The sequence below is a fragment of the Camelus dromedarius genome, chromosome 13 (assembly GCF_036321535.1).
Source record: "Camelus dromedarius isolate mCamDro1 chromosome 13, mCamDro1.pat, whole genome shotgun sequence".
Lineage (NCBI taxonomy): Eukaryota > Metazoa > Chordata > Mammalia > Artiodactyla > Camelidae > Camelus > Camelus dromedarius.
In genome coordinates, this window is record NC_087448.1 from 61,634,881 (window position 1) to 61,648,059 (window position 13,179).

General features: G+C 33.3%; 1 protein-coding gene across 6 annotated transcripts in view; it reads right to left on the minus strand.

Moving 5' to 3' along the window:
• Positions 1-13,179, minus strand: part of NBEA (neurobeachin) — a 536,299-nt gene that overhangs the window by 286,212 nt on the left and 236,908 nt on the right. The gene's annotated exons all lie outside the window — the stretch shown is intronic.

A 13,179-nucleotide genomic window follows, 5' to 3' on the forward strand; every position in this document is an offset into this window, starting at 1 on the left:
AGGCAAAAGTCTTCAAAGAACAACAAACAAAATGAGGATCAAAAGACCTAGGCTGATTCTTGGGAACCATTCACGTTTTTAAGATTAGAAAAAGAAGCAGTTGAAGGGGATAAGAAAAGATCTAGCCATATTTAAAACCAGATGCAAAATATTACAGCATTGTTCAGAAGAAAATAATCCACGTGTGCATATTGCTTGGGAAAATTTTAAAAATACAAGATTTTAAAATCTCTAATATTATTTTCTTTTTTATTAATGGTAAGAAGTAAAAATTTTAATGTAACACACCCAAACAAGGCACATCATCAGAAAATTTTAGAACACCAGGATTAAGGAAAAGGCTAATAAGAAGAAAAATATTTATACAAAGAATAAAGAATCAAGAATCAGAAAGACACTAGACTTCTCAACGGCCACACTGGAAGACAAGAGAAACGAGAACAACGCCTGCAGCATCATGAGGAACGTAACACTAAGTACGCTATTTCCAGCCAAACTATCCATAAAAAATGAGGACAGAAGAGTTACATTTTCAGACATGAGTAAACATTTATTTTTCATCCACTCTCTTTCAAGAATCTACTGATGGTATGCTATGCCAGAAAAACGAGTAGATCAAACAGGAAAGACAAGATTATGTTGTGACAGCCCCCCAAGTCTCAGGGGCTTAAAAAACAAAGGTTTGTTTCTTGCTCTAGGTCCACGTCCACTGCCTGTGTTCAGCTCTGCTTTGCCATCACCCTCGCCCTGGGAGCTAGACTGACAACGTGACCACTGTCTGCAACATTACAGGCAACCTAGGTGGAGGGGAAAGAACATGGATTAAGGGTCACTGGCTCTTGTAGCTTTTGCCCAGAAGTAACACATGTCACTTCTCACATTTCTGGTCAGAGAAAGTCACATGACCAAGCTTCAGTTCAAAGGAGCAAAGGTGTGCGTACCCACCAAGTGCTCAAGGTATAGGAAAGAACCAAACATGGGAACAACCCTAAACATGAGTCCAAGGGAAGGTATCAGATAAAAGGCAGACACAGATCTAAGAAACAGTTCATAGAACTATTGTAAAGTTAATCCAGTTTCTGTGAAGAATCAGGAGAGACCTGGACTATATGCAGACTAACAGACTGTCAAAAAGGAAAAAATTTTTATCAGGTTACAGAGAGGTTTTGAATACAGAAGACGTCTTTTGAATGAAAATTCAGCATTGCAGTGCAGATCTTTTTTTTTCCTCCAGAACTAGTTTTGAAACTAAACAAGCAATGTAATTCTTAAATTTCTTTGACAGCAGTGTGATGCTACTGAAAGGCTTTGTATTTGAGTTCAGTTCCTTCCTCAGAAGACCTAAAATTACAGAACAGCTATTCTCTCAAAGTTTCTTACCTAAAGAAGAGCTTACATTAGAGAGGAGGGCTGAAGTCTTGCCCGAGAGAATTTTCTTGAACCTTTTTGTGATGGTTGAGACTGTTACTTTCTCACTTTATTCTCCCAAGTTGTTCAGATTTTTTTTTTTAAAAAGTAAGCATTAGAAACCAATCACACTGTTTGCACCTTATTACACTGTCAATTTCACCACCTGTCAGAAAGGTCAGGTATGACAAAAACACAAGAGAGTTCCCTGTCTTTGGTGACTAGGATGCAGTGGGTGGAAGCCTGATTGCACTGGGTTGGTGAATAAAAGGGAATTGAGGAATGTACTCTTTCAAAGAATTCTGTGGTGAAAGCTAAGAAAAAACAGGATAGGCGGCTGAGAGAAAGACAGGTTCATAATTTTTAGGGTAAAGAGTTGTAGATTACAGAGAATGAGAGAGTCAGAGAAACACTGATTACAAGAGAGAAATGGTGACAGGGAAATCTTGAAAAGGCATTAGAGAATAGGGTGTCTTGGAAAGGAATAAGGTCAGTCCTCACTTCAGAAAAAGAGTAAAATAAGTGTAGATGAAGTTTTTCTTTACTTGTTCACATAGAAAGTAGTCCACATTAGTATTCAGGAAGGGACTCTGACTTAAGTAATACAATTGTCAACTGTTCAATAATTGTCTTCTAAAAGAATGCGAACTCCTTGGTCTTTCTGCTTTGGTCTTTTGAAGTGAAACGTGGTTTTAAATCCTAATATTTAATTTTTAGCACCTGCTACAGCATAAGACACCTAAGTACTACTCACTAAATACAATGATTAGTGATTTACTGGGTGAGCTGCAATTCATATGCAATTCACCTCTCGTCATTATCAGAGATGTGAGGTCATATGATAGGTAATAAAACCTCTTAAAATGTTCCTATGAAGGACACTCATAACTAACTGAACATAGTGTTCCCCTACACCTATGGAAGCATGATCTAACTGGGTTCTTTTTCTGGGGAGACCTGAGAGAGCATTCTAAATGGCAAAAAGAAGAAAGGATCTCTCTCTCTCTCTCTCTCTCTCTCTCTCTTTCTTCCTCCAACCATAGGAAGAGAAGATACTTTCTGTTCTCTGCGTCCAGGCAAGAAAGCTTACAGGCTCTGTGTATCCTGCTCTTCCGCCACCTCTAATATACTGCTTTTCCTTCCTCAGACCTAAGTAGTTTATCTAACACTTATTACAGGATGTTAAGACAACAAAAGCTGAAATACCAATTCTCCAATAAAAGAGTTTAATTTAAAACTTGCTAGCTTAACAGTATTTTCCACATGCCTCTACAACTTCACTTTTATGTTCTATGCCCAAAATATACTATTAGATTTTAGATACTGTAACTTTGAGGGAAGAGCTGTATTTTATTCATGTGGTAACCACAGAACCAGAAGACAGACGATGAAATTTTCAGTGACTATACTACATCATTGAGGCAATCAGAGTGCCATTATAGAAGTTTAGTGACATTAGACTGAAAACAGAAAAAAATTAAATTTTATCCTTATATATAAAAGTTAAGAAATATCTCCTGGTATTTTTTCTTGGTTCTAGCAGCTATTTGCTTGCCAAACATGAATATTTTCTTTTCTACCACAGAAGCCTTCTGGGTATGCTTTACGATGTGAAGGCTGCGTGGACACGAGTAGTTCTGCAGGCCTGGACCTAAGCAAAGATCAAAGTGGATGCCACCTAAGTTAAAAGAGTTTATGTTATCCTTAAATCAGTGGGTTCTCAATTCTGACTGAACAAAAGACTCAATAGGAGTGTTGTTAAGAAGCACCAGTAGTATCAGAATAATCTCTAAAGATGGAGCCCAGACATCAGTATTATTTTAAAGCTCCCCAAGTAGTTCTGATGTGAAGTCAGTGTTGAGAACCACTGAATTAGGTCACTTCTCCCTCTCAACAAGACTGCACACGCACAACCCTCAGAGTTCCTAACTTGCCAGCATGGAGTAATTTAGTGTTATGAAGCAATGTGTATATTTCTCTTTAAATTGTTCAATTACTTAAATTCCTTCTACTCATTTGTAAAATAGTATACTACAGCATTATAATTACATCATAATTATTGAAGCATCCACATCTCCGAAATAAGGCCATTACTGAAGTTCTTTACAGCTCTGACATGCTATTTCATTTCTATAAATGTAAGACTGAAAGTGCTACCTTATAACAAAGATGTAAAAAATGAGTAATGAAAGGTTATGCAGTGATTATATCCCTTGGCACTGATACACACTTGTTTTTGCATTTCAAAAAGTATTTCTTTAATGCATATTACTATGTAACTGATTCTAGGAGTTCAAAAGAATAGTTAGGTAAAATATTGAAAGGGGAGTTACACAAAGCTTTGTGACAGGACAAGTGCACAGCACAGAGGAGGAAATGAGTGTACGCTGAGAGTTAAGAAATGGGATATAGCTGGACAGGGAAAGGACACTTTAATCACTGTCCTCGCTCCCTAACAATTCTGACATGTAGACTTAGAGAAATTACTTAAAACAAGGCAAATGGATACATGAGAATGTATACAACGGGATAATAATAATAATTTATCATCATTTCAACAAAGACAGTCTCTTGGCAATGACAGGGAAAAAATGTATATTTAAAAACCTTACCTACAAATCATTCCAAAGTCTTTTTTCGCCTCTTGAGAAAACACACAGACACACACATACACTCACTTGCTCCACTACTGAAGAAAACGAACAGCCATACAAAAAGGCGTAAATTAAAAGTGGCCATAAGATTTTTATCTTCATGGGGAAACATACTAAACTGGCTTCGAATGCCTGCAGAGAGCTGCCAAGTCTTTGGACAATTTTGTCACAATTCTTAACTCTTCTACACGGATGCATAAAATTTCCTCAAGATGAAGGACTTTTTCAGAGAATTGGATATCAAGTTAAGGACCCTTTGAAACTAACACTTTGAAGACAAATAGGTTCCAGAAGGATGACAATGAAATCCCTATGTTTTCTTCATAATCATTTTATGGTAGTTAGATAACCCAGTAGAAATATTAGACCCAGCCCACAGTTTTTCCCCCATCAGTTTTTCCTCTTTTATGTCAGTTTAATGCACATTTCTCATTCCCTTTTGCTTTGTAGACAGTTAAGTAAACCAGTGTAATGTCCTTAAAGACTTAATTCTTCTCATATTTTTTGAAAACATGGAAATATTTCAAGGTAAACATGGGAGGTCATATTGAGATCTTAAGTCTTCTGGAACTCCATAATCATTTATTATTTCCTATATCCTTAATGTCTACTTATCATTAATTGCCACTAAAAGAAGTAGGTACATTCCTCAAAAGAGTTTATACAAATGTTCATTATAACTGGCATGTTTATAAATTCTGTGCAATAAATTAGAGAAGTTAGTAAGTACAGGGACTGAGATAAATAATACAACGCAGAGCAAAAAACAGGGATGAGTAATGTTTTCAATGTATGCAAAAATAAAAACTAATAAAAAATGAAAATATTCAAAGTATGATTTTTTTCACTTTCATTGCTTATTTTTATAAACATCTTACTAAAAGCACTGTAGGAAAAAACTAAATGTAAGAAATGAATAATCAATGATCGGTACAAAGAGATTATCGATATGAAGGTCAACCATAGAAAAATGATTAGGCAATACGCAAATATATCTAGTTGATTACTAAAAGATGAGTTAGTGCATCACATAAAGATAAACATAATGAGGTTTCCCAGGATCTCGGTAGATTGTTAAATTGTGTAAATAAATTTAACACAATTTTTTATTGTGCATATTCTTATGAATATATAACAGATACACATATATTTATGTTTGTATTTATAGTGAAAAATAATCTAGGTTGTTTTACAATATATTTTTTAAACAGAGCATTTTCTATAACTATGAATATATGATCATATTTATATTAGACATATGAGCATATTTATATTAAATTGAGCTGTTGAGAATACTTCCTTATTAAGAAAAACTTGCTACTAGAAATGATCAGAAGAAATCAAGGAAATGATAACTTTATTAAATAAAAAAATAAAGAAAATGTTTCATGTTTTAAGATCTATGTAGGCAGGAAAACAGTAAAAGCTGGAATAGGGTTTTTTAAATGTAGTTTTGAAGAAAAAGAACTTTTAAAACTTAAAAACAATAAAACAAAATCCTATTCTAGTCTATAATCAGGGAAGTAACAATGACTGTTTTTCTCTAATTTCTATGATTTATCATGAAAAAGATAATTTACATTTGTTTAACTGAACACATTTCTTAAGACTTTACCGTGTATCTGAGTCATGACCAACGTTCAACTACTTTGTCTTAATTTACACTGTACTGTTGGTATCACTCTTCATGATGGCCTTTAAATGCCATATTTTTCTAGAGCTAAGAACAGGTGTATCAACAGAATGATACTCAAAACTTTATAACTTAAGTATAAGACACAGTAAAATATAAATATAAGGAAACTATACCATTAGCATCAAGAACTCTAGCCTATATATAACTATCACAAAAGTGCTCAGTATTATTAAACTGCTATGCAAGTTTAGCTTGTCAAAAAATGTCCATAGATAACCTAAAGAGAAAATAGACATTTAATATTTCTCAAGATGTACTTTCTGACACCTTTTATGTACTACTCAATTATTTTAGTTGTATAAGCCTAAATGAAAATAGATTCAAGTAGACATTTGTAGGCCAATGTTACGAGCAGCATTATTCACAATATCTAGAAGGTGAAAACAACCCAGTGTCCATCAAAAGATTAATGAGTAAACAAAATGTGCTATGTACAGTATACACAGAATGGAATATCATTGACCCATTAAAAAGAATGCGGTTCTGATACATGTTATAACATGGAAGAGCCTTGAAAACATGATGTTAAGTGAAATAAACCTGGCACAAAAGGACAAATATTTTATGATTCCACTTAGGTGATACAGAGAGAGAATAAGCAAATCATAGAGACAAAAAGTGGATTAGAGGTATCAGAGTCTAGGAAAGGAGACAGGGAAAATTGCTATTTAATGGGTAAAAAGTTTTGGTTTGGGGTGTTGAAAATTTTGGAAGTAATTTTGGTGATGGTTATACAACATTGTGAATATAATTAATGCCACTGAATTGTACACTTAAAAGTGGTTAAAAATGCACATTTTATGTTGTATATGGTTTACCACAATAAAAATAAATATATCTAATCATCTTGGGGACAGTGTTTTTCTTTCACTCATGAATTAACTCAATTAGTAATGAATAAATATCTATACTAAGTGCTGGACACTGTGCTAGGTGTGGATGACACAGTGAGGGCAAAACAGAAGACATCACTGGCAACAGAAAAATGAAATGAATTTTGTTTTGGTGTAAATCTTAGTAAAATTGAAATGAATAACACTCATAATGTGACCTTGAAGACTCTAAGGCTTTGTCATCCTTAAGTAGTCTTTCTTTTTGGATAGTTTTAAATAAACATTGTATAATTCAAAACTCATTTCATTAATGTTAAGTAACTGATGAGACTATACAACATTTATTTTCTCTAAATAAATTTCGGCTAAATGAAATGCTTCAAAAATGGAGGAAATACTTGACATGATGCTTACTCTAATGGAAATTCCAATGTAATGGATAAAGAAAATCATGTATTCATCACCTATAAGAGCACCTAATTAAGCATGTAAACAGGTATCTATATTTACTATCTAGATACATGGACTTCAAATGCTAAAGGGAAAGATGGAGGGATTATAACCATATCATAGTAAACCAGAAAAGCCTCATGAAAGAAGAAAGTTTGAAATCGTTGGGAAGATGAGAGGTAACAGCAAGAATTTTATATTTTGATAGTAGTATTGGTTACATCAATGTAAGGAATGAAATTGCATAGATCCATATACACAAATGAATGCACATAAAATAGTGAAAACTGAACAATATATGTATCTAGTTAAAAGTATTGTACCAATACCAATTTCCTACTCTTGATTCTGTATTACATTTATATATTATTGTATTATTAGAAAAAGTTGGGAAAAGGGTACATGGGACTCTATTATTTCTGCAGCTTCTTGTTAATCTGTAATTAGTTAAACAACAACAACAAAATCACAGGAAAGTGTCTGAAGAATTTATACAATATAAACATAGAAAAATAAAAATAGGGGGAAAACAAACAAACCAAAGTAACTGGGAAGACAGGAAAGGGGTGGGCATTGTAGCAAAGGGTGGCATGGGTCTTAGGGCAGGAGATGGTCTGCCTGTGATGCAGGGGAGTCTGTTTACCTCAGAATAGACTACAGGCCCTCTCCTCTGCCACAGAAACCGTAGCACTCTTAAAGATTATCCACAGGTGGCCAAGGCTTACCAGCTGCTTTTTGCCCAATTTTAGTAGAATTATGAGAATTCAGACATAAGAAAAGGCTTATTGTTTCTCCTATATATTTTACTATTTTCACACAGATGAGCTCAGAACTTTTGTTCACCCATCATTTTCTTTCTCCGTTTATACATTTGGGTTGGATATGAACTAACTAATATAAGGATGAAAGTGTTGCATCATGTATGAGTAATATACATATTAAGGTAGCAATTTTATAACACAAAAATGATTGACTCACTGAATTTATTATACCTGCCGATTTCTCCAGAAGTTGAAATAAAGAAATCAACACTAAGAGGCCTCATGGAAGTGATCAAAGCAATCGGAGTTACATGCTCTTTAAATCTTGGATTAAATTTTCATAGGGGGATGGTGTAAATAATCAGGTAGATCGCAGGTACCTGAGTCTGCTCCACTGCTGCAAATGTTCAACAGGCATTTGCCCCAAGACACTTTAAACAGACGTTTTCTGATTATTTCATACTTCCATCTTCTTTTTTCTTTAAAATATGTACATTTTTACTGTATAATTTACTCCATATTTTCTAATAATTTAAAGTCTTTCTTATGACCCTTGTTGAGAATAATCTCTATGTGTCACAACATTTTCAATTTCCTGCTTTACTTTTATTTATACTTAGGATATATCACAAACTTTCTAGCAAGAAAGATGATATAACCATAGCAACTCCAAAAAACTTTAAATGCATAATTTGCCCCTTTAATTTTGAGATGACTTATACCACAGATGAGAGTTGAGGTCAGGCACTGTCAGAAAAAAAGGCAGGGATTTCTTAGATACTTAGGAATAAAACAGTGACTTTATTCCTTCTAAAAACAGGCAGAACCTGTAAAAGCAAACACCATGAACTACTGAACACGATTTGCAAGTTAGAAATTTCTTATCAATTTCAATTCTTGGCTATTAACATACTATAACATTTATCTTAGAAAACACCCTTGAGGAAGTATTGTTTCATGTATTACCTGGAAATGAGTAGTTCCCTACGTCACACATAAACCCAGATAAATATATTGTCTGGCTGCTTGATTACTGATACGATCCAAATGAGGCTGGCTACTGGTCTGAGCATATAGCAGGTTCACTTCTCTCCGGATCTTTGCTCAGACTGAATCTCCTTCCCTGCTTAGGCCATGTAGAAAGTCTATTAGCTTCAAGGGGTCCATCTTTAGTTCACCTTAATAAAACTTTCCATGAAAATCTAATTTTTGATTCACAGGGTCAATTTTCTGAACCACACATGGTTAGCAGTTGACTATATTCAATTTCAAATATCATGCCACAATTTTTTATTCTTCCTCGATTTCAAATTCAGCTACACAACAGGCAAGTTCCATAGACAACATCAGATTCTTTAAGAATAAATCTTTAGGAAATACTACAATGCTAAAATAAAAAGCAGTCACTAAATAAAAAGTAACATTATTCCATTATGATAATTAGGATTTCGTATTTCCAAAGATGCTTGAAAAAGTTTAGTCCATTCTTAGTTTTCTTACATTTACAATCTTCCTATTTTAAACACTAAAAATCCTTTTAACATTGAGTACCTATTCTTTAGTAGGCCTCCATACTCATCTTATGTATGTCTTTGTGTTTCAATCTTAGGTTTATTATAGTTAGAAGAAAAGCATCCCTTTTTCTTTTGTACCATCTGAATAAACTGTATCAAATTGGAGAAAAATGAAAAATTTAAATGTTCAAAGGCCAAATCATTTGAAAAAGGAAGACTGTTCTTCAGTTGTGGTTCTTTTGTAACTGTTGTGTTTAGAAGTCCTGGGTTATGGCCTTGATCACATCACTGAAGTCACTAGAATCCTTTTTATTTAAGTATATGAAGTATTTAAAAAAGCATAAAGGCAAGCAAAACCACAAAATAATTCATGTTAGTAACTTCATATACAGATTCTAAAGAGACATGCAAGGCTGACTTCTATTTTATGTTATTTATATATTTTTAGGTTTTTAATGAGAATAAAAATGATTTATTAAGCACACATTTGCTTAATCAGTGCTTCAAGTCAGAAAGTCTTTAAATACTGAAAGACATTATTTTTTTTACATAAAAGCTTCTCAATTTATAAAACATTTTTATTGACAGATAAGGCACAGAAAAATGCAAGTGACATCTGCTAAGCTTTACTTATGAAAACTTAAAGAAATCCTATGGGATAACATCACTCAATTTTTCCTGGAGTACCTCTGATGGAGACTTCCTAAAAAAAATCTGGAAATAATTAGAAACTATTATAGTACCTTAAAAGTTTACTTGAAAACGAAATCTGCTCTTCATCAAAGAGCACAATACACTCAGAATAATGTAATCAAAAAATAAGGTACACATACAGGATAATGAAAATCACCTCAACCACATCTGATTGTAAAACTTAAAAAAAAAAAGTCAGAGGACAAGAGCTGACCTGTGAGATACTCAAGAACTCTGGGGGAAACACTGTATTAACTGATTAAGGACTGATTTTTCAAAACACTATATATTAGTTATTTTGCTTCAGTTCACTTTACTCCTATTAAAAAAAAAAAGATACTACCAAATGCATTTTCATACAAATTGAAAGGCGAGAAGAATAGTTCATCCTAAAAATTTATTTCTATGTCATAAGATCTACATAGAAAAGAAAAATATCCATACACAGTAAAAAAATGCTTTGGGTATTTATGGAATAATAAATGCAATATAATGATAATGCTAATAGCATCTTAAAACTTAAAATATGTTTTCCACAGAGACCTAAAATTCCACGGGGGGGGGTGTAGACTGGATGGCATGTCCCTTAGAGTTTAAAAGACTGTCCATATGAACTGAATTATCCTTGACAAGTACCTTCAGACACTTGTAATATGATCTCATGTAAATTTAGACCATATTTTGCACACAAACCACTGGCAACAGTAAGTTTATTCAGGAGCTCAGATTAAAAGGAAAGAAAAGCTGATATCCTTAATAATATGTAGTAGTTAAAATGAAATTTCCGAAATGAAAAGCATAAAAATAAAAGCATCTAATGTGTTGTAACAAATGAAAGAAAAACAAATTCTGCAAGAAATGGTGCATTTTCCTTTCCTTTTTCAACTCTTAGCTACCTCTCCAAACAAAATGCTATCCTTCTATGTTTTATCCAGATTTAGAAAAAGAGGACATTTTAAGCAAATGAATAAACCAGAAAATTCCATTTGTATTGAAAACTTATTTCAATTAAGAATTAAACCAAGATAATATCTCAGTTCTATTTCCCACTGTGGGAAAAATATATACAGTTCATCAAGATAGTTACTTATTCAGATTTTCAGCTATCTTATTAGCACTAAGAACTGCTGATCATAATAATATGGAGGTATCAATAGTTACAAAGGACTGACTGTAGAATAAAACAAAAAGACCACTCAAAACTCTGCATCTTAAAGATTCTTCAGCACTGTGTCTGCCTTGGCACAAAGGCAGCCTATAGAACCATGCTGAGTCTACAGGGACCAGCTTCACTGTTGAAGAGATGCATTAAGGCCTCTAGAAGAGAACTCAGCTTTGGAGGGGCTGCTGTGTCAAGAAATCTTCACAGCATCAGCAACTGTACGTGTTTCTATTTACTGGAAGTCTGCTACTGCTATGGTCGCCTGGCTAATGGGTGGAAACAGGATATAAATCACCATGAATTTGAGCAGTAGAGAAAAATGACAGATTATTTCAAGAAACTTTCAAGACACGTCCATTTTTTGTGTGTCCTCAAAACCAAGGTTTTATACATCTGTGGAACAATTAATGATCTGCAAAAGATGTTTTTATAAGCTAATTTAAAAGTATAATAGTAAACTCCTCACACTTACATTGCACTGAAGGAAGACCAGTCATTTGTTTCTTTAAAAATATTTTGTGGAAAGCAAAGTTTCAGTTTAAATCGAAAATAAAACAACTGGAATTTCTTTGTTTTTTAAACAAACACTTTAAAAGTCACTTAAATGAGGTATATTTAATCAATTAACCACTTGAATATTTAAAACACACTGAATTATTTTAAAAACTCAACTTAAAAATCAAATTGAGAGACATGTTTATAATACTGCTTTGCTGAAACACTGAAAGAAAGTGCACTGCATAGAGAGCTTAAATTTCTCACTCTTCCTTTCAATCAATATCTGAGGCAAAGTTTCATCTCTAGGGCCCTTAATGGCAGGAATTCCTGGAGCCAGCAAATGAGTAATGTTAAACCTATGATTAGATGATGAGGCCATCAAAGACACTAAACCCTAATGCTACATTCTTCTTTATTTCTCTGAGCTGCAGTGAAACCAAGAGCTAAGGAAGAAGCAATTTTACACTATTTTTTTCCCCAAAAAAACATTTTTTAAAAAATAGGCATCATCAAGAACCTCAAAGGTCCAGAGAGAGCTCACAGAATGTCTTCTGAACTCAGGACTCTGGCATTAGGTAACAATTTTCAAACGCCCTGCAGATGAACTCCTGTTTTCTCTAACTTCTTCCTTATTAATATTCTTCCTGGATGAAAAGGGGAAAACGGACCTAATGATTTCCTTATGAATATATTCTTGAAGAAAGCAAACCTGAATACTGAAAATCAATAGGTAAGTTTTTGGTTGTTTTGTTTTTGCTGATGCTTTAAAGGGTCAATTGAAGCCATATTGTTGTTTATTTGGAAGTTAGTTGTGGTTTTAGCCAGACCTTGGGTCAGTAACTAGAAACGGTACCTCTCTACTGAGGAAACTAGGGATAAATATAATAACTACTTATTACAAACATACATAGAATCTTTTTTCATTCTCATATTACAAAATATTTAATACTTATGTGAAAATCAGCATCACTAGGAGACTTGGCAAAGCTGGCAAGAAGAAAGACGATTAGGTCCCTATTTTAGTTATCAGAAAAATGTTACATATATACAGACATACGTATGGTTTCTTATAATTGCTTTAAAAATACCCAACAATTACAATTCTATTTTTAATTCTGATTAGTAAAGATAAATGGTATAAGATTTTTAGAATTTAAACTGAAATGTACAAATTACATTAAAAAGGGGAAAGCAGTAAGGAATTATATCAAAAACCACTCACTAATGAGCTGCATTTTATACTTTGGCTATTGCATAAAAAAACTCTTGTTTTCATTATCTCTAATAGTGAAAAAGAAACCATGAACATCAATTTTATGAGTATCAATGAATATCATTTATATGAATATTAATGAACATCAGTTATAAATATTAGTGTACCATCTATAAAAGGAGGGGTGTAAAGAAGGGTATCAAAATATCTGTAACAAAGTACATATTTTTGCAGACATTAAAAAATAGGGAACAATAGAAGGCTAGGTAAAGTGGGAAAGAGTAAGATAGCTAAAGAA